The 23,738-nt window shown below is 43.1% G+C and overlaps 1 long non-coding RNA gene across 1 annotated transcript; it reads right to left on the bottom strand.

Annotated features, from left to right (window-relative positions):
* Positions 1-14,789: 14,789 nt before the first annotated feature.
* On the bottom strand, positions 14,790-22,534 carry LOC108586088. Its single transcript, XR_001902869.3, has 2 exons — positions 22,324-22,534; positions 14,790-15,013 (listed from the first exon to the last, which is right to left on the bottom strand). It is a non-coding gene; the product is annotated as an uncharacterized LOC108586088 (long non-coding RNA).
* Positions 22,535-23,738: the final 1,204 nt, after the last annotated feature.

Below are 23,738 nucleotides of genomic sequence, written 5' to 3'. Positions count from 1 at the left end.
TTTGTTTAATTAGAAATCAAACCAAAAGACTCTGGTGTCATAATTTATTCTCTTGCGAAATTATGTGATCAGAGGTTCCAGCCATAACCACAGAGGAAATGGAGGTTGGTAAATGCTGCTCTGAATCAAAGCTTCAAAGACATAGGAGGGGCAGAGGGAAGGAAATGCATCATTAATAAACAGGGTGAGCAAGTGGGCCAACATTCACCTATGATGTCACCTGCTTCTATATGATGAAATATTACGCAGCCAGTTTCAGAACACTCTGCATCCCATTTTTCATTACTTCAACAATGTGAGATACTAAATTAATGTCAAATTGTTTTTAATAGTTAAACTAAACAAAAGCCCAGTTCGATCTATTGCAAGCCATAGATGAATGAACTACATGGTATGGATGTACCACAGTTTCCTCAACCTCTCCCCTATCATCGGGCACCAACACGGGTCCCTCTTCTAGAAACAATGCTGCAACAAACATCCTCGTTCATGGAATCTTACATATTATAACTTTTATTTCTTTTTTAAAAAAGTATCAATATTTCAAAGATAGAGAAAAGATGGTAACTGAAAAACACAGAAGTATGAAACTTTTTTTTTTTTTTCAGATGGAGTTTCACTCTTGTTACCCAGGCTGGAGTACAATGGCGCCATCTTGGCTCACCACAACCTCTGCCTCCTGGGTTCAAGCAATTCTCCTGCCTCAGCCTCCCAAGTAGCTGGGATTATAGGCATGCGCCACCACACCTGGCTAATTTTGTATTTTTAGTAGAGATGGGGTTTCTCCATGTTGGTCAGGCTGGTCTTGAACCCCCAACTTCAGTTGATCCACCTGCCTCGGCCTCCCAAAGTGCTGAGATTACAGGTGTGAGCCACCACGCCTGGCCTGAAACATTATTTTTTAAAACAATTGTTAACATTTTTCCATATTTACTTCAGGTTTTTTTTTTTTTAAAGGTTGGAATTGTAGTTAAAGATCTCCTTATTTCTCTTCCATTTCATCGCTTTCTCTCTCTAATTGTTATCTTAAATCATCTATATATTGTCTCCATTCACATTTTACTATGTATGTAAAGTTCTATGTAATTTTAAAATGTATATAACTGAGCTCATATTCTAGGTATTTTCCTGCAATTTGTTTTTTATTCAACATTACATTTTTTAAAGACTTATGACATTGACATATGTAGAGTTAGGTCTTTAATTTTGACAGATATAAATCTATCTCATATTGATACTCACCTATAAAATACAATGTTATTCATATTGTGCCAATTGCTTTATAAATGATGCTTCATAAATCCTCCCTATACATGTCTCCTTGAGGTTCTCTTTGGTACATATACCCAGCAGTGAAGTAGGTGGGTGTGTTTATCATCAACTTCACATGGTATAGCCAAATTATGCCTATAGGTACTTCTACAATATATAAGAATTCCCATTTCCTCACATTATTACCAATGCTCTTTAATCTTTGCCAACCCTTATGATACGAAATTCTATCTCATTATAGCTTTTATTTTATTTCCCAGATTTCTAGTGAATTAAGCATAGTTCTCAAAGGTTTATTGGCCATTTGGTTTTCCTCATCTGTGAATTCCTATGCTTTGTCCATTTCTTTCTCTTGGGTTGTCTTTTTCTTATTGAATATGGAAAAATTCTGTATATTAGGTTGAGTCACATGTCTTTTTTGGGGTCCAAAATTGTTGAATATTGGCAATGTCATATAGATAAAAACAAGTATTTCTGGATATTAATATTTTGATCATTTTATAAGTAGCAGTTATCTTCCGCCAGTTTATGACTTTCCTTTTAAAAGTATTTATGACATATTTTGGCATACAGAAATAAATACTAATATAGCCAATTTATCAACATTTTCCTTTATGGTTCATGTTTTCTCTGTTTTCTTTAAGGAAACTTTTCCTACCCCTATACCATGAAGAGATGGCTCTCATATTTCTATGGTATTAAATTCTCAGAAGTAGGATTTCTAGATTATAAGATACATGTGTGTGCATTTCAATCTTAAATTTCCAACACCAATGTGTGAGAGTATCCTTTTCAAAAAAACTGTCTATCTGATAAATGAGAATAAATATCATTAATTTATATTCCCTTGATAACTAGTGAAATAGAGCATCTTTTATTCATTTATCCCCATTTGGATTTGCTCATCTGTGAATTTTCTATTCATATTATTTACTATTATGTTTGTTGCACTGTTTATCTATTTCTTACTAATTTGTGGGAGTTATTTGCATTTTACTGATAGTAATGCCTTATCTGACATATCCATGGCAATTTCCCCCTAATGTAGCATTTGCATATTACCTTAAACAATTGTATGTCTTTCCATACTAAAAAATTTAGATTTTTATATATCAAATATGTCCACATTTTCTTCTATAGCTTTTAAGTTTCTTTTGCTTGTTTGTTTGTTTGCTTGGGGTTTTTGGCAGGGACAGGGTCTCACTCTTTTGCCCAGGCTGGAATGCAATGGCACAATCGTGACTCACTGCAGCCTCGACCTCCCAGACTCAAGTGATCCTCCCACCTAAGCCCCACAAGAAGCTGGGACTACAGGCGTGTGGCACCATGCCCGACTAGTTTTTTTATTTTTTGTAGAGACAGGGGACTTGCTATGTTGCCCAGGCTGGTCTTGAACTCCTGGACTCAAGTGATCCTCCGGCCTTAGCTTCTCAAAGCATTGAGATTACAGGTGTGAGCAACTGTGCCTGGACTAAGTTTCTTGCTTTGATACAATGTGTATAAAAGTCTCTCTGATCCATAACTTACACATATATTCTTCTAAAATTTCTTCTGAGGTTCTGTTTGCTTGCTTTGTTTACTTTTGAATATTTAATCTCTCAAATTTTTATATCTATTGTGAGACAGATGTGGAAATAGAAACAATTTTTGTGTCATTGGATACACTGATGTGTAAATAAAATCCCATCACATCCTATTGCATCACATATGCTGCATGTTTGATTTGTTCCACAGCTCATAGGTAAGAGAGTCATCACATGCTTTTATTTTTCTAAATTCATTTCAATAAGACTCTGTCCCCTCCATCAGGGTTGCTGGGAAATCTTATCTGTCATTTTATCAGGGAGTTCCTCTCACCCATTTGGAATTATACAAGAACTCTAGGACCTAGAGGTCAAAGAGAATGGGGATGAAGTGCCTGGTTATCAGTTAGTTGGGTTTATCTCTGAGAACTTGGATTTCCTGACCATGTAATCCATTTGTCGTGAGCAACTGCTCTGGCAGTGTTTATGTTCTCCATGGCCAGGTTTTAGCAGTGTTATCTTCACTGAGAATCCTACTCGGGATGCTGAGTTCCTGGCCTGCCTGGGTTCAGGCAGAACCATGGCTATTGGTGCTCCTACCAGCTCCTGAGCTTTAGATAAATGCATCAGTCCCACCCTACTGTCTTCTGGAAAGCAACTCTCCTCCTCCCTGTCCCAAAGGTTGGGTCCTTCTCCCTCTCCCTGTCTCTCTCTTTTTTTTTTTTTTTGAAACGGAGTCTCACCCTGTCACCCAAGCTGGATTACAGTGGTGCGATCTTGGCTCACTGCAACCTCTGCCTCCCGGATTCAAGTGATTCTCCTGCCTCAGCATCCCAAGTAGCTGGGATTACAGGTGTGCACCACCTTGCCAGGCTAATTTTTGTATTTTTAGTAGAGACAGGGTTTCGCCATGTTGGCCAGCCTGGTCTGGAGCTCATGACCTCAGGTGATCCACCCGCCTTGGCCTCCCAAAGTGCTAGGATTACAGGTGTGAGCCACCGTGCCCAGCTGGGTCCTTCTCTCTTATTCTCCAAGTACATAACCTTGATCCCAACTCCTCTAGGAGATCCAGCTTAAATTCTCATCTTTGGGGCTGAAAAACAAAAGAATATGTTAACAGTGGGTGCAACAGGGTGGTTAATGAAGGGTAGACTTCATTAACAAAGACTTCCTGAGTAAGAAATCTCACGCTTAGTGGATATTCAATAGCTCATCTCCCATCCACTAAGAATGAATAGCATGCTTCTTTTAAAGTAGCGAAAACTTAATAAATTGTTAACAACTCATATATCATATCATATGGGGTGTGTGTGTGTGTGTGTGTAAAATCTTCATATACATAAACATTGGGAAGAATGTACATGTAATCTTTAATGTGGCTATCTCCAAAGATTGAAAATTATGAGAACTTATATTTTTTATTTCTATATCATCTGAGTTATTTTTTTAATCTTAAAAATTAGAAAAATTAATATATGCAGAAACATGTCACAAAATGATGGAAGGATGTTGGGAGCAAACGAAGACCTTCTAAACAAAATCTTCAGAGGCCCTCCAGATATTTACCCACCAAACACCCTTTTCAGACACTAGGGGGAAGAGGGATATAAAGACAGAGGAGTGAGCAAGGGAGAGCTGTCCTGTATGTTCTCAAACAGCTGTTAGGTGTGATGAAAAGATCCCTGGATTAGCAGTTAGGCCATTTGGGTTTTTGTCCTGGTTTTGCCATGAAATAGTTGTGTAATTTTCAACAAGTTGCTTAATCTCTGGGCTTCTGATTCTTTCCTAAAACTAGACAATCTCTAAAATCTCTTTCGACTCTAGAATTTTATGATAGATATGATTTAGAGACTCTTAGTTGTTAGCTATGACTCTGGTTGCAAGTATCATAGTGTCTCTAGCCATAAAACATCCAACTTTCTTCCTTGAAAGGGTGGGTGTATCTTCCTTGAAAGGATGGATGTATCTACCTGCCATTCTCTCAGCCCTTCCTGATACGCAAATAACCACTGAACCAAATGCATACAAGAGCTTTTGCCTGGAAAATGCCTCACTAACAGGAGAGCTGGGATTTTGCTCCCAGTATGGTCAGGTTAAATAGACTGCCACCAGACCTAACAGCTGGGCTGGCTCCTTCCAGGCAGCCTGCCAGCATGTGAGAACAGGGGCACATTTGCTGGCACCATGATCTCTACAGAACATGATCTCACCTCTGCTCACTTTGTCTCCTTAGGCCCTCGAGGCCCGAGCAGCTGTGAGACTGTGTCCTGGTCACTGAGAGAAGTGGCCTCCTCTCCGTGGAGACGGCTCTGAGACACTGCCCCCTAAAGCTAATTGAGGTTCCGTGATAGATTTGTTTTCTGTGTCTACCTTTAACAGCCTCACTGAGCTCGGCCCTGGACGGCACAAATGGTTTTTGTCTCCTATTCTACCGAATTGAGTAGTTCTCAACAAGGAAAGATCTATTTCCACCTTTCCAACACCAAATCTAACCCACTGTGCTGTTTGCCTTTTAGCTGGGGCTTCTTAAAAATAGCATTTTGGAGATCTAGACTGAGGATGGTGAAAGAGAACGCTGCTTCTCCACAAGAGAATCAAGAGTCTTTTATCCCTAAAGATGAATCCACTGTTATGCTAGGTAGTTTGAACTAGAAATCATGGGATTTCAGGGTTGGGTAGGATGTCAATATTACATTATCCAAATAAACTTCCATATCTTAGTTCACATTAAGATATTAATATATAACCTGCCCCAGTTCCTGCCGACCAATCCAGTTTATAAACATAGTCCTTTAATCTATTAATCAATAAAAATGTACTGAACATCTGTGCCCCATTTAATATTGAATAACAAGATAGAATATAATATGATTCTAGAGTAGTTTTTAGAGTTAGAAATGTGAGTTGGGCACGGTGGCTTATGCCTGTAATCCCAGCACTTTGGGAGGCCAAGGCGGGCAGACCACCTGAGGTTGAGAGTTCGAGACCAGCCTAACCAACATGGAAAAACCCCGTCTCTACTAAAAATATAGAAAATTAGCCGGGAGTGGTGGCACATGCCTGTAATCCCAGCTACTCGGGAGGCTGAGGCAGGAGAATCGCTTGAACCCGGGAAGTGCAGGTTGCGGTGAGCCGAGAATGCACCATTGCACTCCAGCTTGGGTAACAGGAGCAAAATTCCGTCTCAAAAAAAAAAAAAAGAAAAAAAGAAAGAAACCCAAATGACAAAATATTCAGTCTCATTAAAACCCAGTCAAGCCTCTAATCCCAACACTTTGAGAGGCCAAGATGGGAAGATCGCTTGCTTGAGCCTAGGAGTTTGACATTAGCCTGGGCAGCACGGCGAAATCCTGTCTCTACTAAAAAACTAAAATTAGTCACCAGGCATGGTGGCCCATGCCTGTAGTCCCAGCTACAGAGTGAGGTGGGTGCTGAGGTGGAAAGATTACCTGAGCCCAGGAGGCAGAGGTTGCAGTGAGCTGAGATTATGCCACTGCACTCCAGCCTGGGCGACAGAGTGAGAGCTTGTCTCAAAACAAAACAAACAAACGAACAAAAAAACCACAAAGGGTGTTAAGCACAAAGTTAAGAAACAAAACTTCTCATTTCTCTTGTGCTTTTGGTGAGTTTGGATGGGTGTGAGTATTAGTGGATACATGCTATATATTTTGTGTATCCAAGCAAACTATTGTGTTCTCTGAGCTTAGTGTTATATGTGGCATAGGAATGTGGGATCAAAAAGGATGAGGAGATGATGTCCTATATGCATTTAAGCTATGAAAATTCAATGTATATTTCTCTCAGTACATAAGGAGAACTCATTTAATCGTGCTGGTGCTTCCGCCATTTCAGTCACTGAGGTTATGGTTGGGATATGTAGCAGGTTTACAACATACAGCACTATTCATGAGTAGAAATGTGGTTTTGTTTTTCTATAACTGAACGCAATGTAGCTCTCAAGCCCCCATTTCTGGTAGGCAATGTAAAAATATTGCTATTTCAAAATAACTTGGGCACTTCTAGTTTAATATTTAGTCTCTTTGGGTGCACATTTGGGCACTACAGGTTTCTTCCTACTCTCCTGCTTTTCTTCACAGAGGAGAATCAACACATCTGTTGAGCTCTGCGTGCTCTCCTCTGGTCTGTGTTGACCTCAGTTGAGGTGGGACTTCTCCTTCCTAGTTTGTGGGCACTGTGACACCCTCCCACTGCTGATGGTTGGCCATTCAGTTTCCAAGTCCACACTCTACACATTGCCCTTGACCCAACCCAGGCCTCTTCTGGTCTAGTGGTCCCTTCAGGATGTCTGAATCCTCCTTGGGAAGCTCAGGAACCCTCAGCTACCTTTCTTCACTACAAGGAGAGAGTAGGAAGGCAGGTGGCAGCTTAAAGGCCCATCCTCATATGATGAAATGGATGCCTTTGATTCAGTGGTTCAGAGCTGCAGGGCCATTAGAATTACCAGGTGCAAACGTAATTCATCAGTTACTATTTCAGAATATTCTACACATCAGTCTGTTGTACTGTCCTTCTGACCCAGTTTATTAGACACTGAATGCAATCCTAGCATTTTAAAGACATGTTTTTATTAACAATATTGTCTCTAAATGCAAGTCAACCGTTTAATCTAGTGCCTAACAAAAGCTAGAAGAGATGATGGCTGGGTTTGATTTACCCGGATATGGTGTGTGTTGGTTTCCGGCATGGTACCTGCATAAGGGAATTTCAAAACTACTTGTGCTTATTCATGATTTTCACCTTATATTGTGATTTTATAATCTAGGCCTTTCAAAGAATGATTCCATATAACTTTTTTCTGCTTTTTTTTCCCTGCTATGTGCTCAATGATTTGATTGTTAAAATAAGGTACAGTGCCTAAAAGAGAACTAATAAAAACAAATTTCTTACAGCATTGCCAGAATCAAGAGTTTTTCTGCTGGAGTTTTAAAAACCCCATTTAAGAAGCCCAAGATGTAGCATATACCTGTGGATGGACAAGGACCTTATCTTCCTTTGAACCTCTAGGACATAGCATTGTACTTAGCACGTATTATGTGTTCAACATATTTGTTGAAAAAAAATGAATAAGTGAATTGACAAACCTCCAAACAGCAATTTCTATCAATGAGACATAGAATGTACTGGTTATTGAAATGAAATAGTTCAATTTGAGCAAAGCTAGTGGGCTTCCATGGGAGCTGCTTATTGTAGAGTCTGAATATCAGAGATACTGACTTGTAGGCTAACCTGATTACGAAAGAAAAAAAAATATGGAAATAGCATATCTTGTAGATTCTGCGGATTGGACTGCCTCCTGTGAGTTTGCAAGGCGGGCAAACTCGCGTGACGTTCAGCCATTCTATTTCACGTTAAGGAATTACACTTACTTCATACAGAGCATTTTGTGGTGCCCATTAGAATTTCAGCCAACTCAACCCACAGAAACACAGACACAGTTCTTAGAAATGGTCTCTCAAAAGCCCGAGGTTTGAGTGGTCCTCTTTAAGCTCTCGTTCTGTGCTTATATGCCGGGTGTTTTTTAAAGGCTTATGTATTTGGACTCGCGACTCGAGGCAGCAAACCCCAGAGGGATGGGGAAGGCTGCTGAGGCGAGCACTCAGGCCACAGAAGAGGCGATGGCTTCTGGATGCTGCTGAAGGAAGAGGCAGCAAAACTCACACACACGGAACCACACCCCACGTGTGGTGGACAGTTGCCCTAGCCCAGCTTCCTTTCCTTTGGAAGCCACCTTGCTTCTTCTCCATGTGGCTCTGGTGTCATCACTCCAGGCATAATGCCCTCAAACCCAGCCACCATGGGAGTGAGCGGAGAAGTGGTGCGCAGCCTTCCTTGAAATGGGGGAGCAGGAGCTGGGAGGGGCTCCCAGATGTGACCAGACTGGAAGGGGGCATGTGTGGCTGCGGAAGGCTCTTCTCTAGCACGTGGAGAGAGGCACATTTGGAGGTTCTTTTTTTTCTTAAAATGAAAATAATATACATGTAAGGTGTACTATGTGATGTTTTGATACACATACACATTGTGTAATGATTACTACGGCCAACTAACATCTCCATTACCTCAAAGTTACCATATCTCTGTGTGTGTGTGTGTGTGTGTGTGTGTGTGTGTATGAGAATACTTCGGATCTACTCTCTCAGCAAATTTCAAGTATACAATGCAGAATTATTAACTGCAGTCACCATGCTGTACATTAGATCTGCAGACCGTTTTCATCCTAACATAGATGAGATGTTTGACCCCATTTCTCCCAGCCCCTGACAAACACTGTTCTACACTCTGCTTCTGTAAGTTCAGCTTGCTTAGATTCCACATGTAAGAGCAGGCAGTATTGGAGGTTATTTGTGACAAGTGACAATGAGAGTTAGAAAAAGTGGCTGGTGTTGGCCGGACGCAGTGGCTCACGCCTGTAATCCCAGCACTTTGGGAGGCTGAGGTGGGTGGATCATGAGGTCAGGAGATCGAGACCATCCTGGCTAACACGGTGAAACCCCGTCTCTACTAAAAAAAAAAAAAAAAAAAAAATTAGCTGGGCGCAGTGGCGGGCGCCTGTAGTCCCAGCTACTCGGGAGGCTGAGGCAGAAGAATGGTGTGAACCCAGGAGGCGGAGCTTGCAGTGAGCTGAGATCTCATCACTGCACTCCAGCCTGGGCGACAGAGCGAGACTCTGTCTCAAAAAAAAAAAAAAAAAAAGAAGAAGTGTCAGTGTTACTAGGCTGGTGCCATCCTTTGGCCCTGGTTCCTGTTCATCAGCTGAAATAAAAACTGGGACTGCTTATGTTTTTCATCAGGCAGCTTGCAGTAGCTCTTGAGAGTTACACCTAATGACCTGTATGGCTCTGGCTTCAGGTCCCTGGGTAACCTGGTCCCCAGAGGTGCTGTGCCCACCCTGGGGGCGCCTGCCTCTCCTCTGACCTCCTCCTGACTCTGGTCATTCTCTGCTCTCTCTAAATCCCATACCTAGAACAACCTGCTTCCCCACTCCTTCTACCATGGCCTTCCTGCCCACCCAGCTTCCAGAATTTTCTCAGGATGCTCTCAGTCCTCCTCTGTTTCTTTCTCTAACTTCCTTTACCTCATGATTAGCAGCTTGTCATATAGCCCCTCCTTTCCCTGTCACTCCCTAACCTGTTACCCCTTCTGTTGTAACACTTAGCACACCTTGACGTACTACCCATGTGTATATGTGTGTATATACACGTACTTTTGTGCTTTTCTATGTATTGTCCTTTTGCCCACTAGAATGTCAGCTCCACAAGGGCAGGGACTTTTGTTCACTGCTATATCCCAGCACCTAGAATAGTAACCTGGCAAATGATGATGCCCAGTAGATATTTGTGAAATCGATCAGTGCTGTGCTGCTCTCTAAAGTGTGTCTTGTTTGGTGTTTCATCTTTGGAGACTCCACAACAATGGGTTTGTGTTGTTTGGATAGCACATAAGTCAATCCACCTGTGTCTTAACTGTGCCCCTCAGCTAATTGATGATTTGAAAGCAGAGGTCAGTTCTTACTCATCTTTGCATCTTACCAGCTCCTCATACATACAGTTCCTTCTTATATCAGACCCCATAATGAGTTTGCTCAATCTCCTGGGTGTTTGAAATCTCTCCAACTGGCCTTCATGTAGGCTACAAACAGAGGATTGCCTTGTAATTCTTGTGTGTATTTAAAGGCATCATGCAAACAGAGAGTTGTTCAGAAAAGCATCCTGTAAATACACAAACCAAGGCATTACACACCATGCAAGGCTCAGTGCATGGCAATGGATTCAGATACACGAAGACCGTCAGAGAAAGGTGACTGGTTCCTCTTCCTCTGCAGCATGAGGCCTGAGATGCCATGAAGACCAGACACCTCAGCAGGTTTGAATCAGCCACCGGAGTGCAGAGCCATTTCAGATTCATTTCTCTTACGTCTCCAACAATATAATACTAACAACCACCAACTGCTGTTGAGCACACACTGTAGTGCCAGGAACTGATTTAGTGCTTTGCATACATTTTCTCAATTAATCCTTACTGCAGGCACGGACTATTATTATCTCCGTTTTACAAAAGTGGAAACACCGGCACAGAGAGATTAAGCAACTTGCCCAAGGTCACACAGTGAGTAATTGGTAGGGCTTGGGTTCATACCCTGGCCAACTGCTCTAGAGCCTGAACTCTTAATCTCTTTGCTCTGCTGCTGCCGTGTTATGTGGTTAACACTTCCAGTGACAAAGGCTGCAGTAGCTAGGTTAGCATCTGTTTAATGTATAACCCATAATGGTGATTGTATAATGTGATTAAAATTTTCTTAAAAATCAAGCCTGTAATTGAGTGCCTCTTTAGCTGCAGTGTGCAGAAAACACAGGCCGCAATGCTCTACCTGAGTCCAATGCTCTCATGATCCAAATTTCCAAAACAAGGTTAGGCCTATCGATATTTGAAATCTGCTTCTCAGTTCTGCATTTGTGATTTTACAATGACTTCCGCATTCATTAGCATCCCATTAATGGGCCAGTATATGGGAACAGTTGTACTATGAAGGGAGGGATTTTTTTTTCTTTTCTTTTCCGTTAAAACCACAGGTCTACAGAATGAAAATGCTAAATCTAATGAGTGTAACCTGGAAAGTAATTTCATGGGCTGTAGTACTTTGACGGCAATAATTCTTGGATGTCAGAAAGATAAGGACACAGTTTTCTGCTTCTAATTTTATTCTTTAAAAATGATGGTACTGAGCTATCCATGGAGTGCTCCTGTAGATTAATTCCAGTTTTTCTTTTATAGAGGAGATTTAAGGGAAGTCTTAATCTGCTTTATATTTAACTCTTATCTCCACACTGTGAATTAAAAATAGAATGCTGGACTGTAGCCTCACCTCCTGGACTCTCTGAGGGCTCAGGTTACTCCAGTGTAAGGCTGGGCTGCGAGCTGCCCCAGGTCTTTGGCTTGGTGCCCCTGCCGGACTTTCCAAACAGCTGCCTCTTTCTAAATTTTTATCCAAGAGCTACACATTAACCTGTCTAAAGTGAGCAGTCCTTGTTCTATGATTCTGGAATAACATTTAGCATTTTCCTCAGGTACTTTTCATTTTTCATGAAACTCAGTGAATTCTGAATCCTTCCAGAAGCTACAGTTTCAAAAACTGAGTCCTGTAGTCGTGTTCTCCTAAATCCATGCGTGAGGTGGAGTGAAAGCTAAACAGCCTTTCCTCTTTTCTTCTCTTCATCTGGTAAAAATTTGCTCTGGAGTACGTCCCCTGATTTCCCCTCTCCTCTCTCCCACTCTTCTCCCTTTTGCCATCTCCACACCTTTTCCTAATCCTCTTTCCCATTCCCTGCGTGTATCTCTTCCTTCCCCAAGCCTGTGTCTGAGACAGCTGGGAAGGGTGAGAAGAGTTTGGGTGTGGGGAGGAGCCGGAGTCAGGGCGGCTCCTTCTCACTCACTCACCCCATTTCCAACTTGAAGCTTCAGAAATACAATCAAGGGTCAAATTCAATAACTTATCATTGGGTCAGTCCAGACCAAAAGAGGTAAGAAATCCCTATGGAGATGTCTACTATGGCTTCGGGTTTCTGGTTTTTCCAACTGATTCCAAAGGTTTCACATCTGGTGAATCTTATGTGTCTGGTCCAAGTGCAGGGAGAAAGGGAACCACACGGTAAGCACAGCAGCAGCGGCGCTCTGTGGATTCCGTTCTGCCCTCAGTGTAGACACGCGTCCTTCAGCTCTTTTTACTCCTTGCTCTTGCTCCACTAGCAAGTTTCTGTTCTAAAGTCTTTTTTTTGAGACGGAGTCTCAGGTTGTGCTACCCAGGCTGGAGTGCAGTGGCTGAGTCTCGCTCACTGTAAGCCTCGGGCCTCCCAGGTTCACGCCATTCTCCTGCCTCAGCCTCCGAGTAGCTGGGACTACAGGCTTCACCACTGCTAGTTTTTGTATTTAGTAGAGACGGGTTTCACCTCATGTTGGCCAGGGATGGTCTGATCTCCTGACCTCGCGGATCTCACCCACGCCTCCCAAAGTGCTGGGATTACAGGCTTGAGCCACCGCGCCCGGCCTGTTCTAAAGTCTTAAACAACCAAAAGGAGGCTATCTTACATGCTGTTAATTGCAAAAAAAAAAAAAAAAAATGTCATTTCTGGGGAAACCTTTGTATTTTTCACCACCACAATCATGAGAGCAATGATGGTGACCACTTACTGAGTGGGCCGGACTGTGGGGGTGCTGAATATATATTCAAAGAAAACAGAGTCCCTCAAAAATGTGGGACCACCCACCCCATTGGCCAAATGGCAACATCCTCCAGGATGATGCTTTCCAAACTGTGACTTGTTGAGTTTCATTGAACATGAGATCAATTTAGTTGTGAAGACTGACGTTTTGAAAAATAAAGTAGAAAAGAATGGGGTGGAACAAAACAGAAAACTATCAGAGGATTTGGATATGATAGAGTATTATTTTGTGAAACTTTGGTCTTGGTTAAATACACACATCTCAGTGCATCTACAGTGGAGAGTCTGATGGTGTTTACCAGGACCTGTGGGCTCCTTGACCTCTCCCAGCCTCAACAACCAGCCATGTGACTGAGACCCAGCTGATACAGTGTGTCTGGAGAGATATCTGCCACTTTCAGATATGGCCCTTAAAACCCTCCCACACAGGCTCCTCCATGCTTTCTTCTTTCCATATGCCACTAGATGACACCAGGGCAATCTTGAAGCCACATGATCTCAGAGGCACATGTGGAAAGCAGCCTGGACCCTGAGCCATCATTTGGAAGAGTGTCATCCAAATGGAGTCACCTGGCCAGGGACATCAGCTTTGGATTTTGTATAAATGAAAAATAAATGTGTATTTGGTTAAGCCAGATTGTTTTACCTGCCTTGTACACACGTTTGTGTTTGTAGGTGTGTGCATGCATATGTGTGGGTGTGTGCATGTGGCTTATGCCACAACATGTATTTCTTAATGCAGATTTTAGTCAAAAACATGTGAAAGCAAGTGTTTTGGACAGTGTGTTTCAAATCAATTGCAGTAGAATCGCTTGGGATACTCATTAGAAATGCAGGTTTCTGGACCCTACTGAGATCTACGGAATCAGGATCTTGGTCCTGGGGCCTAGGAATGTTTAAGATTTGTAGCAAACTCCATGAACCTTATGAGCATTAAAGTTTAAAAGCCACTTTGGTCCTGGCATTGGTAGAAATGTTTTCTTGGCAACCCTGGGACTGGTTAAATCTACCAAAGTGCGAGTCTCTCCTTATTCCCCACTCTACCTATATTATATATATACTCTATGTAATTTCATCACAACAATACGGTGTCGTGATTCACATAATCATTTTCTCAGAATACCTCCCAATTATCTTCCTCTTCCTAAGCTTTTACTGCCTTTGAAAAGGCCTATTGTGTAATTAACAAATGCCCCTATCCCTACAATCTTTTCCCTAACCATTTTCTTAAGCTTCTACTCTCCCCAAGTTACCTGTTCTGCTCCTAACTCAAATGGGAGCTGCTCATTTTTCATTTTATGCACCCTTCTCAGTGTTGGAAAGTGGGTCACATTTCTTCCTTAGTACCCACTGCTGCTTCCCAACCAGGACTCTCCTACCCTTTTGTTTTTTTTTTTTTTTGAGACGGAGTCTCGCTCTGTTGCCCAGGCTGGAGTGCAGTGGCCGGATCTCAGCTCACTGCAAGCTCCGCCTCCCGGGTTTATGCCATTCTCCTGCCTCAGCCTCCCGAGTAGCTGGGACTACAGGCGCCCACAACCTCGCCCGGCTAGTTTTTTGTATTTTTCGTAGAGACGGAGTTTCACTGTGTTAGCCAGGATGGTCTCGATCTCCTGACCTCGTGATCCACCCGTCTCGGCCTCCCAAAGTGCTGGGATTACAGGCTTGAGCCACCGCGCCCGGCCTTCTCCCACCCTTTTGGATAGGCCTGTATCAATTAGAATGCTCGTGGCTGCAGGTAACAGAATATCCAACCAGAAGAGCCATAAACAATAAAGACATTTATTATCTTACATGATAAGAAGTCAAAAGGTTGAGTGATACGTGGCTTATTCAACAGGTCTTTCCATCTTTCCACTCTGTCTTCTCCAGGATATTGAATTTAATTTTATCCTCAGGTTTGTGTCCTCGTGGTTTCAAGATAGCTGCTGCCACTGCAGTCATCACATCGCTCACTGCTACATCTGAATTAGTTTCCTATGGCTTCTGTAACAAATACCACAAACTTGGTTCTTAAAACAACAACAATTTATTCTCTCACTGGTCTAGAAGCCAGTGAGAGAGGTCTGGTGTGACCTAGAAGCCAGAGGTCTGATGTGTCACTGGGCTGACATCAAAGTGTCAGCAGGGCTATCCTCCCTCTGAAGGCTCTAGAGGATAATCTATTTCTTGCCTCTTCCAGATTCTGATAGCTGCCAACATTCTTTGGCTTGTGGCCACATCACTCCAATCTCTGACTCTACCTTCACATTACCTTCTCGTGTATGTGTGTGTGTGTGTGTGTGTGTTTTCTCTCTGTCTATATCAAATCTCCCTCTACCCCTCTTTTAAAATGTCACTTTGTGACTGCATTTAGGGCCCACCTGGACAATTCAGGATATACTCCCCATCTCAGGATCCTAAACTTAATCATATCTGCAAAGACCCTTTTTCCATACAAGGTAACATTTACAGGTTCCAGGGATTAGCACCTGATATCTCTCAGGGGAATTATTCAACCTACTATAATGTCAAAAGGTGGAAAGTGCAATTTCTCCTCACCTACAATTTCCTAACCAGGAGGAAAATCTTTTCCAGAAGCCCCTATCTTATTGCCCCCTAGTCCTGTTGGCTGGGGTTGGGTCATGAGCTCATACATGTGACCTAATGGGGAAGGGAGGCTCTATCAGCAAGAAAAATGATGAGAGGATGAGGTTAAAACTCACCAACATCTGCCTCAGGATTCCTGCTCCCTGAAGGCCCAGGTCATCAGGCCAAGACCCTGCTGCCCTTCCATGATGTTGTTCTCTTTTGGTTTTCTGCTCACTCCTCCTCAGTCATTGAAGCCTGGCATTTGTTTCATATTCTTTCTATCTGACCCATCTAACCACTGAGCACTCAGTTCTCTGACCTCCTCATCTTGCAGTGAGCTTCCATACCCCATCTCTGACTTCCATTCTCACAGCTTCACCCTAGACCTGGACATCCTCCCTGAGATAACAAGTACAAATGACTGCCCTCCAACTACATCCCCCTCCCTCCAGCTTACTCTGTTATTCCCATCACTCCTCCTCTCTCCTTTCTGCCCATCCACCAGCCACTTTTGTCGTGAGTTTCCTCCTATCAGAACAGATTACTTATATTCTAAATTCCCTTGACCCTTGATCCTTTCACTGAAATTATCTAGCAAAACCCCAATCTAGACGAACCCCACTATTTGCTCAAACTTTTTCATTGTTTGAATTCCCACTTCTCCCCTCAGGGCAGATAACTTTACTTCATATTTCACAATTAAAGCAGAAGACATCTGATAGAAACTCCTCAACTTTCCACCACTAAATATATTTGCCTATGTACTGGGACTTTTAACCTTTCATCCTTGTTACAACGAAGTGGAACTCTGTGTACTTCTACCTCGAATGGACGTCTGCTTCTATTGACACCTCCAGAAGATTCCCTTGTTCCACTTTCCTTTCCCAATTCCTGGCTTTCCTCTCCCAGGCAGAGGTGGCAGGAGTTTGGGGGCAGGTTGGTATGAAAAGGAGAAAAGGTACTCCGATTACCCAGACCTAATCCTACTTCATTTTTGATACTTTTTTTTTTTTTTTGAGACGGAGTTCTGCTCTTGTCACCCAGGCTGGAGTGCAATGGCACGATCTCTGCTCACTGCAACCTCCACCTCCCAGGTTCAAGCGATTCTCCTGCCTCAGCCTCCCAAGTAGCTGAGATTACATGTGCGCATTACCACGCCCAGCTAATTTTTGTATTTTTGGTAGAGAAGGGGTTTCACCATGTTGGCCAGGCTGGTCTCGAACTCCTGACCTCAGGCGATCCCACCCGCCTTGGCCTCCCAAAGTGCTGGGATTACAGACGTGAAACCCTGAGCCCAGCCTGGTACTATTCTTATCATCTTCTCTCCCCTTATTTTTCTCGCCTTTTCTTCTTTTGTGGTTTTGTTTCTATGCTTCTTTCATCTTGGTTCAAAGTTGATCCAGAGTAAAAAAGACACTCAAACTGTGTATCAACATCATCAAGCTTTTTTCCCTCTCTCCCATATTTTCTTTCTGGAAAAAAATATTAAAAATAAAGAGTACTTTGTTGTTTCATAGCCTTCCATAGTGGCACAGGAAACGTCTTGAGGGGAAATATAACCTGATCATTTGTCTCAGGGTCTGAGTTGAACAGAGAAGTGGTTCCTGTGGGTGGTGATTTACTTGCCCCCACCGACTCACCTTTCACCCTTGTTCCACTTTGCTGCCCAAGAGGCATGTCTGATTGTTTATTCTCCTGCTGAAAACCTCTCAGTGGCTCCTTTCCAACTTTACCTTTCATCTTGGCTCTGCTGCGTACCCTGTGCTTCCAGGGACCTTGGATCACTTCCAGTCACCTGGGCTGTTGCATACTGCTGTGCTTTCTTCAGGTTGTTCTTTTCTGGACTGACCTCTCACCCTGTTCTAGCTAATACCTATCCACCTTCAAGGTTCAGCTCAAGAATCTCCTTATCTTTTAAGAAGCTTTTCCCCCCATCACCTTCCTTCTCCAAACTGATCTTTGCCTTCATTTTGTCCCCCTCTAAAAATACCTCATGTGTCATACTTTATTTTACATGTTTGTGTCCTTTTAAAATTATTTTACATATTTGTATCCTTTTACTTGACTATAAGCTCACTGAAGGCAGGCATTGTGCTTATTCATTCTTTCACTGCCCGAGTAATTCACAGACACTTTCTTTTTGTAAAAGAATCAATTAGTACAGAAATAAAATATGAAAGTCTGTCTCTCCTCACCTATATGATTCGTATTTGAACCTTCAGTGTCTAATTTAGTGTCTGGAACACAGAAGCCCCTATAACTTGTTTCTTGAATGAATGAATGAATATCCCGCTAAGGTGGTTGTCTTCCACTAGTGACACAGCTGATCATAAATCTGAGTTTAAATACCCATTCACTGCTTCTGTTTCCTCTGTGCAAGTTACACCACATACATGCTCTGTTGTGATTTATTTTTGCTAACTCACTGTCTGGGTCTTCAGTCTCCTCTAGGTCCTGTTTACTTTGAGTATTCAAAGCTCTGCTCCTCTGTTGGAGCAGTTTACATTTGGAGGAAGTTTTCCCACTGCCTGTGCAGTGTAAATTGGTTTCTAAACAATCTTGCGCACAGTCTCCATTAATATTGTACTGGAGAGCAAGGCAGGATACAATATTCAAAGTAGCAGGAGTTACTTTTTAGGATGATTGAATATGATGAAGGAGCCAAGGACAAAGGGTAATTTATTCTAAAGAAAGTCAACACCTTTGCTTTGCACTAGCTCTTGCAGTTAAAAAATAGGGCTGGTAATTGGACTTGCTTTATGAAAATCTCATTAGCATTAGCATATAACTAAAATGCACAGCTCCATAGTTAATTGCAATCCTGCACTGCGGTTAACAACTACAGTGATGACATTTGCATATTGCACATAAAATTAAAAATGCATGTCAGATAGGTGCTCTTTCAGGAAAAAAAAATCCTTGAATAACATTGCATTCACTACAATAATTGGAAAGATTTTGAATTTGAATGGAAATTATATGTATAGTATGAGCTTTAGAAAGACAGAGGAGCCTGATCAAAGAGGAGGGGAAACTAAATCTGAAACACTGCATAGTCAAAACTCTAGCAGCTGGGATCTTCTTCAAGGGCAGGGACATGTAATACTGAACTGTGCGTGCTTTGTGTAAATGTAACCCTTTCATCCAAAAGTCTCATTTCACTGCACAGGCATCAGTCTCATGTTGGTTCTCTTCCTCTAGACTGTAAGCTCCTTGAGATCACGGACTTGATCTTTTTAAACTTTTTATCCCCCAATGCTCTCAGCAGGTAACAGACATTCAATTATTTGTAGATGTGAACCAACTCAAGCCCCCTGTAACTGAATCCAATAGACACAAGAGGCTGTGTGGTAAGGGGTTAAGAGTGGGATGTTCTCATGTTTCCCTGAACCCTGCCTCTACCACTTACCTTGAGCCAGTTACTTCAACTTCCCTAAGCCTCAGTTTCCTTCTGTGGAAATGGTTTCTGCTTTATAAGGTTTTGGAAAAGATTTGGAAAGATAATACATGTAAAGCACTTAGCCCAGCACAGTGCCTGGCATACTACAAGTGCTATTAGTCCAGCTATTACTGTTGCTTTGGGGTTAAAGATCGTGAGAAAGGGCATTTTGAAGTTGGGGTATAAATCAGTTCATATGTGAGTCCTAATGTCAGTCACTTACAAGACAAAACAATGTTACCATGAATAATATGACTTGTCACAAGGGCTGATCACTTTTATTCCATTTCACCAAGAAAGAAAACGAGGCACTTAAAAGAGAATGGAGGGGTGAAAGACAACAATACTCATCTTTAGATGGATAATACAAAGCCCCATTTCCGGGCTTTGGGGATGAGACTCCTCTAGGAAAATAATAATAAATTTTCTGTCTCTTGGAAGATAACAGGCCGGAAACCATGGTCAGGAAAGAAAGGCAGAAGTGACAAAGTGGGTTTCTGAAGGAGACTGGGATGTTTTATCTGTTCATTCGTTCACTCATCATTAAGCTTAATATTATTGTATTTTTTATATATATATATATAAAAAATATTATTGTGTCCATATCTATGTAATGTACTGTGCTAGGAACCCTGAGAGACACAGATGACCATGAATGTGAACCTGACCAGTACATGATTAGAAATTCTGGACTGGAAATAAGGTGAAGGATCAGACCTAGAGAAAAAGACTTGGGTGTCATCAGCACGGAGAAGAGCTGGTACTCTGGATGAAGGTGCGCTCCCTGCGGCTGTTCACTGGGGAACACCCCCACTTATGAGATGGGAAAGGGAATTGGTGCTAATGAAGAAAGCACAGGAGAACTGCGGGACGAACAAGGGCAGACAGGCCTGGGAAGCTGAAAGAGGGGAGAGTTTTAGCTTGTAGTGTGATAGTTGCCAGTCAGCTCTCTGTATAATAACATCAGTGAGGATCACTGGATTTAGTGATGAGGAAATCACTGGTGGTTCTTCTTCAAGAGGGAGATTATGATAAAGCGGTACAGAGAGGAACCTGACATCAAGGGGTGGGTGAAAAACGAGAGGGTAGGGAGGAAATGTAGGAAAATGTATGCTATGCTTTAGCAGTAAAAGAAAAAGGCTCAGCCAGTAGCCTGAAGGCATAACAGAGCTGGAAACGAAGTGTATAGGATTGGAGAGACCTAGACTAGAAGGAGACAGTAAGAAAATAGAGGCGATGTAGGAGACAGCTGGAGATGGCTGTACCCTCCGACCCAGCTGCACCTGAGGAGGAGTCTTGTAAGCTGTTCTGTGGGACTGAGGATAGAACCTTTGTCTTTGGGGGAGGTGCCCCCTTTCCCTGGCCCTGCAGCCCTGGTTCCTACCTGCATCCCAAAACATACTGAATCAAAATGTTTAGTTTTCTCATCTGTCTCCTCCTTTGAGGAAATGCACTCCTCACCTCCTTTGATGGTGCACTCCTAAGGGCAGGAATCATGCCTTCTTGATCTCGACATCCCCAGTATTTAGTTCAGGGTCTGGCACAGTCAGTAGGGATGGTGAAACCTAACTACATAGGCCCACATAAGCATGTATTACATTGGCTGGAGTTCCCAGTAATTATACAACCCCTTATCAATCCTCCCACCTCTCTCCCCACCTCGCAGATACCTGATATTGAGATGACAGCTGCAAGAAGTCCGGGTGTAGTTCACTTACCTCCCCACCCCCACAATTGGGGAGAACAGGCCAGAATGTGCGGGAGCCTCACCTTATGAATTGTGTGAGGCACTAACTGAAAATAAAGCCAAGAGGCCACAATCCTCTTCCTTCACAGCTTTCCTTAGAGAGTCTCTCCCCGTCTTTCTACTCTCTCTCTGCTCTTTTCATTCCAGCTCATCTGTTTTGTTTTGTTTTCCAACTCTCCACTTCCTGTGTCCTATTTCCACTTTTGGAAGCCTGTTTTTAGACCCAAGCCTTTCATTTGCCTTTACTCAAAGGTTTTCTGAAGACTCACTATCTCTAAGAAAATGACCTTGAACCATAATCCGACGATTGAGGTTGAGCCAACATTTGTCACCCCTCCCCATCTTACGTGGGTTCACTTCATACAAGACCTCAATACATAAGGGCTTCTGTAAAACAGCCAGTCCTGGGGCCCTCAATTTGGAGTGCTAGGCTTTTGAGGAAAGTGTCAGAAATCACCAGAAGTCAAAGCTGTGTACCCAATTGTCATTTTTCTCAATAAGTCAATAGCTTGCAAAGCTTTCCAATTAGAAACAAAGAAACTTTCTTTCTCCCTGCTCATGCTTAAAAAATAGTTATTTTTCTTTTTCTGGAAAATCTTACTAGTAATCTCTTTAGGTCGCATCCCCTATTATTCCATCTGAACACGCTGGCTTTCCACGTGTTGCAGGATTGGGACAGGCCGGGCAGTGACCCAGGGACACAAAGGGGCAAGTAAAGTGGGGTGCAATTTTGTTACTGACCACTCTTCTCTAGGGGCCACTGCACACTTACCCTCCTCTGTGCTGCAGTTTGCAGAGCCTGAGGTCCAAGCAAAAGAAGCATTGTCTCACAGCTGTAAAGCATGAATTGTGTTTGTGGATTGCATTGCCCTGCTTCTCGCTCGTGCTTGTTCTTGTTTTCCTGGCACAAGGGCCTTTGCTCCTAGAATGGCCGCTTATCTCGGCTGACTGCTATTTGCCAACACTGGGCTCACTGGGTTGTTTTGAAAAGTCACACGAAGTTTATAATTCTTTCTGACGCTACCTTGGACGTATGTGTGCTAAATAAGCCTCAAACACCAAAACTGCCTTAAAACCTAAACCAAGCTCAATGCATGACGTCCTCTCAGGCATGCAGGCACCAGGAGGAACTCACACACCCTGCCCAGCTAATTCTACACCTTTTGTCTGTGTTGCTCTTCCACAGTACTGCTGGTTAGACCTTCCACTCTTCTCCACCTTGAGGCATTTGGTTCCCTCCACTTGCCCAGTGGGGCTCAGAATTTCTTGTGGAGCAGCTTGGGTGGTGAGGGAGGGAGGCACAGACACTGCCCCCAATGTCTCTGTGGGACGGTGGGGGAACTGAGGGGTCCCTGACCAGCTGCCTCTCACGGCTTGATGTGTCCCCTGATGGCTTCTCCCCTGGCTCACACTGTGGGCCCACACTGTTTGCCAATCTGCCTTTCTCCCTGCCGGTGCCTTTCTTGGGGGAGAACCACAACCATCTCCCATGCTGTTTTACAGCCTCCCACCACTCCACAGAGCCTCTGAAGAGCATACCTGAAGCCTTGATTCTGTCCACCTGCTTCCTCTGAAGCTCACCAAAAAGGGAGCTGCTTGTTTATCCTGCTGTCAGCCATTTCCCATCAACGTCTGGCCCAGCCAGCTGCGTTGGGGCCAGCACTGCTTTAGTACCAACAGGCTGGCCCTCTTCCAGGCTCTCATTGCTGGCGAATTCATCTTGCTATTGAATGCGAAGTATGAGTCAGAGGTGATGCTGATGAAACCTCGGGCAGGTCGTAACAACAAGGGCAGACCCAAGCCACAGGGGGTGGGGTGGGGGGAGCGTGGGCCAGACCTCTGCTCTGCAGAGCTGTGGTTTGTCCTGAAGTCTGGTGCTGTGTTAGTGCAAACAACATCAAATGCAATTCAATTACAACTGTGTACTCATCACTGGGCCGGGCTGTCAGAGGCACAGAAGTATATGTTAGTTTCTGTAGGAGTTATGGCCAGCAGCCCAGCTTCTTAACTGGATTTAGTTTGAAAGGAAATGCCTCACTGGACAGTGACACTTCTCAACTCTTTCAGAGAAGAAAATTTTTGCTTCGGGTAGGCTGATGTGTGACTTTAATACTCTTATCATTAGTCCTGAGTCCAGTGCTAGTCATTCAAAGTTGTCTTTCATCTTTTGTGTGTATTGTTTTCATACAGTGGCAGCTGGAGAATGACTATATCAGGGACATTCAATGATGCCCATATTTTGAGAGGTTAAATTTCCTAGAAACCAGCTTCTAGTCTGTGTGTGTCCTGGCTTGTGCTCTTTAAAGAGACTGAAGAAAGAATGTTCTACAAAATCCTGTCTTGCTCCATGGTAATGAGGTCAGACAGACCTCCCCAGGAGCCTGACTGGAGCTACTATACAACTGTGGGGTGGCCTTGGAAACTTGGAGACATTTGGGGCATGCTGAGTCACTGCTGCAGCTCAGGCCCAGGGCTCCTGTCACCACTTTGGGGAGCTGGTGGTACAATAGAGATGTCACCGTGGTAGGGCCTGGAATGAGGGCCCGTCATGGGACTAGGCCCTGTGAAGAGAACAAAAAGTAGTTTCTAGTTATTTGTTATTAGAAGGAATTTCCTAATGGAAAATGCTCCTCCATTAAATAGGATTTTCTCTGTACAGAACTTTATTGCTTATGACTATTGGGGTCAATTCCCATTGGCATCCGAGAGCTGGAAAATGACAGCTGTCATCACAAGTTTTCTGAGAAAAAAGTATTTTTTTTTCCTATGCTGGTCAGAAGCCAAGTCATTCATTGCCAACCAATAAAGGTACAGCCAAAAGGAAAAAGAATTATTAAGAGTTTTAATTGCCCCTGAAATTCCAGATAGAAAATTTTACATTCAGTTACACCTGATGTAGCAGAAAACTCCAAGGGACTATCTAAGTTCTTTGGCCAAACCAGATTTGGTTTATT

Source organism: Papio anubis, chromosome 3 (genome assembly GCF_008728515.1).
Source record: "Papio anubis isolate 15944 chromosome 3, Panubis1.0, whole genome shotgun sequence".
Classification (NCBI taxonomy): domain Eukaryota; kingdom Metazoa; phylum Chordata; class Mammalia; order Primates; family Cercopithecidae; genus Papio; species Papio anubis.
Note: the sequence above shows the minus strand (reverse complement) of the source record. Positions and strands in the feature narration are given on the sequence as shown.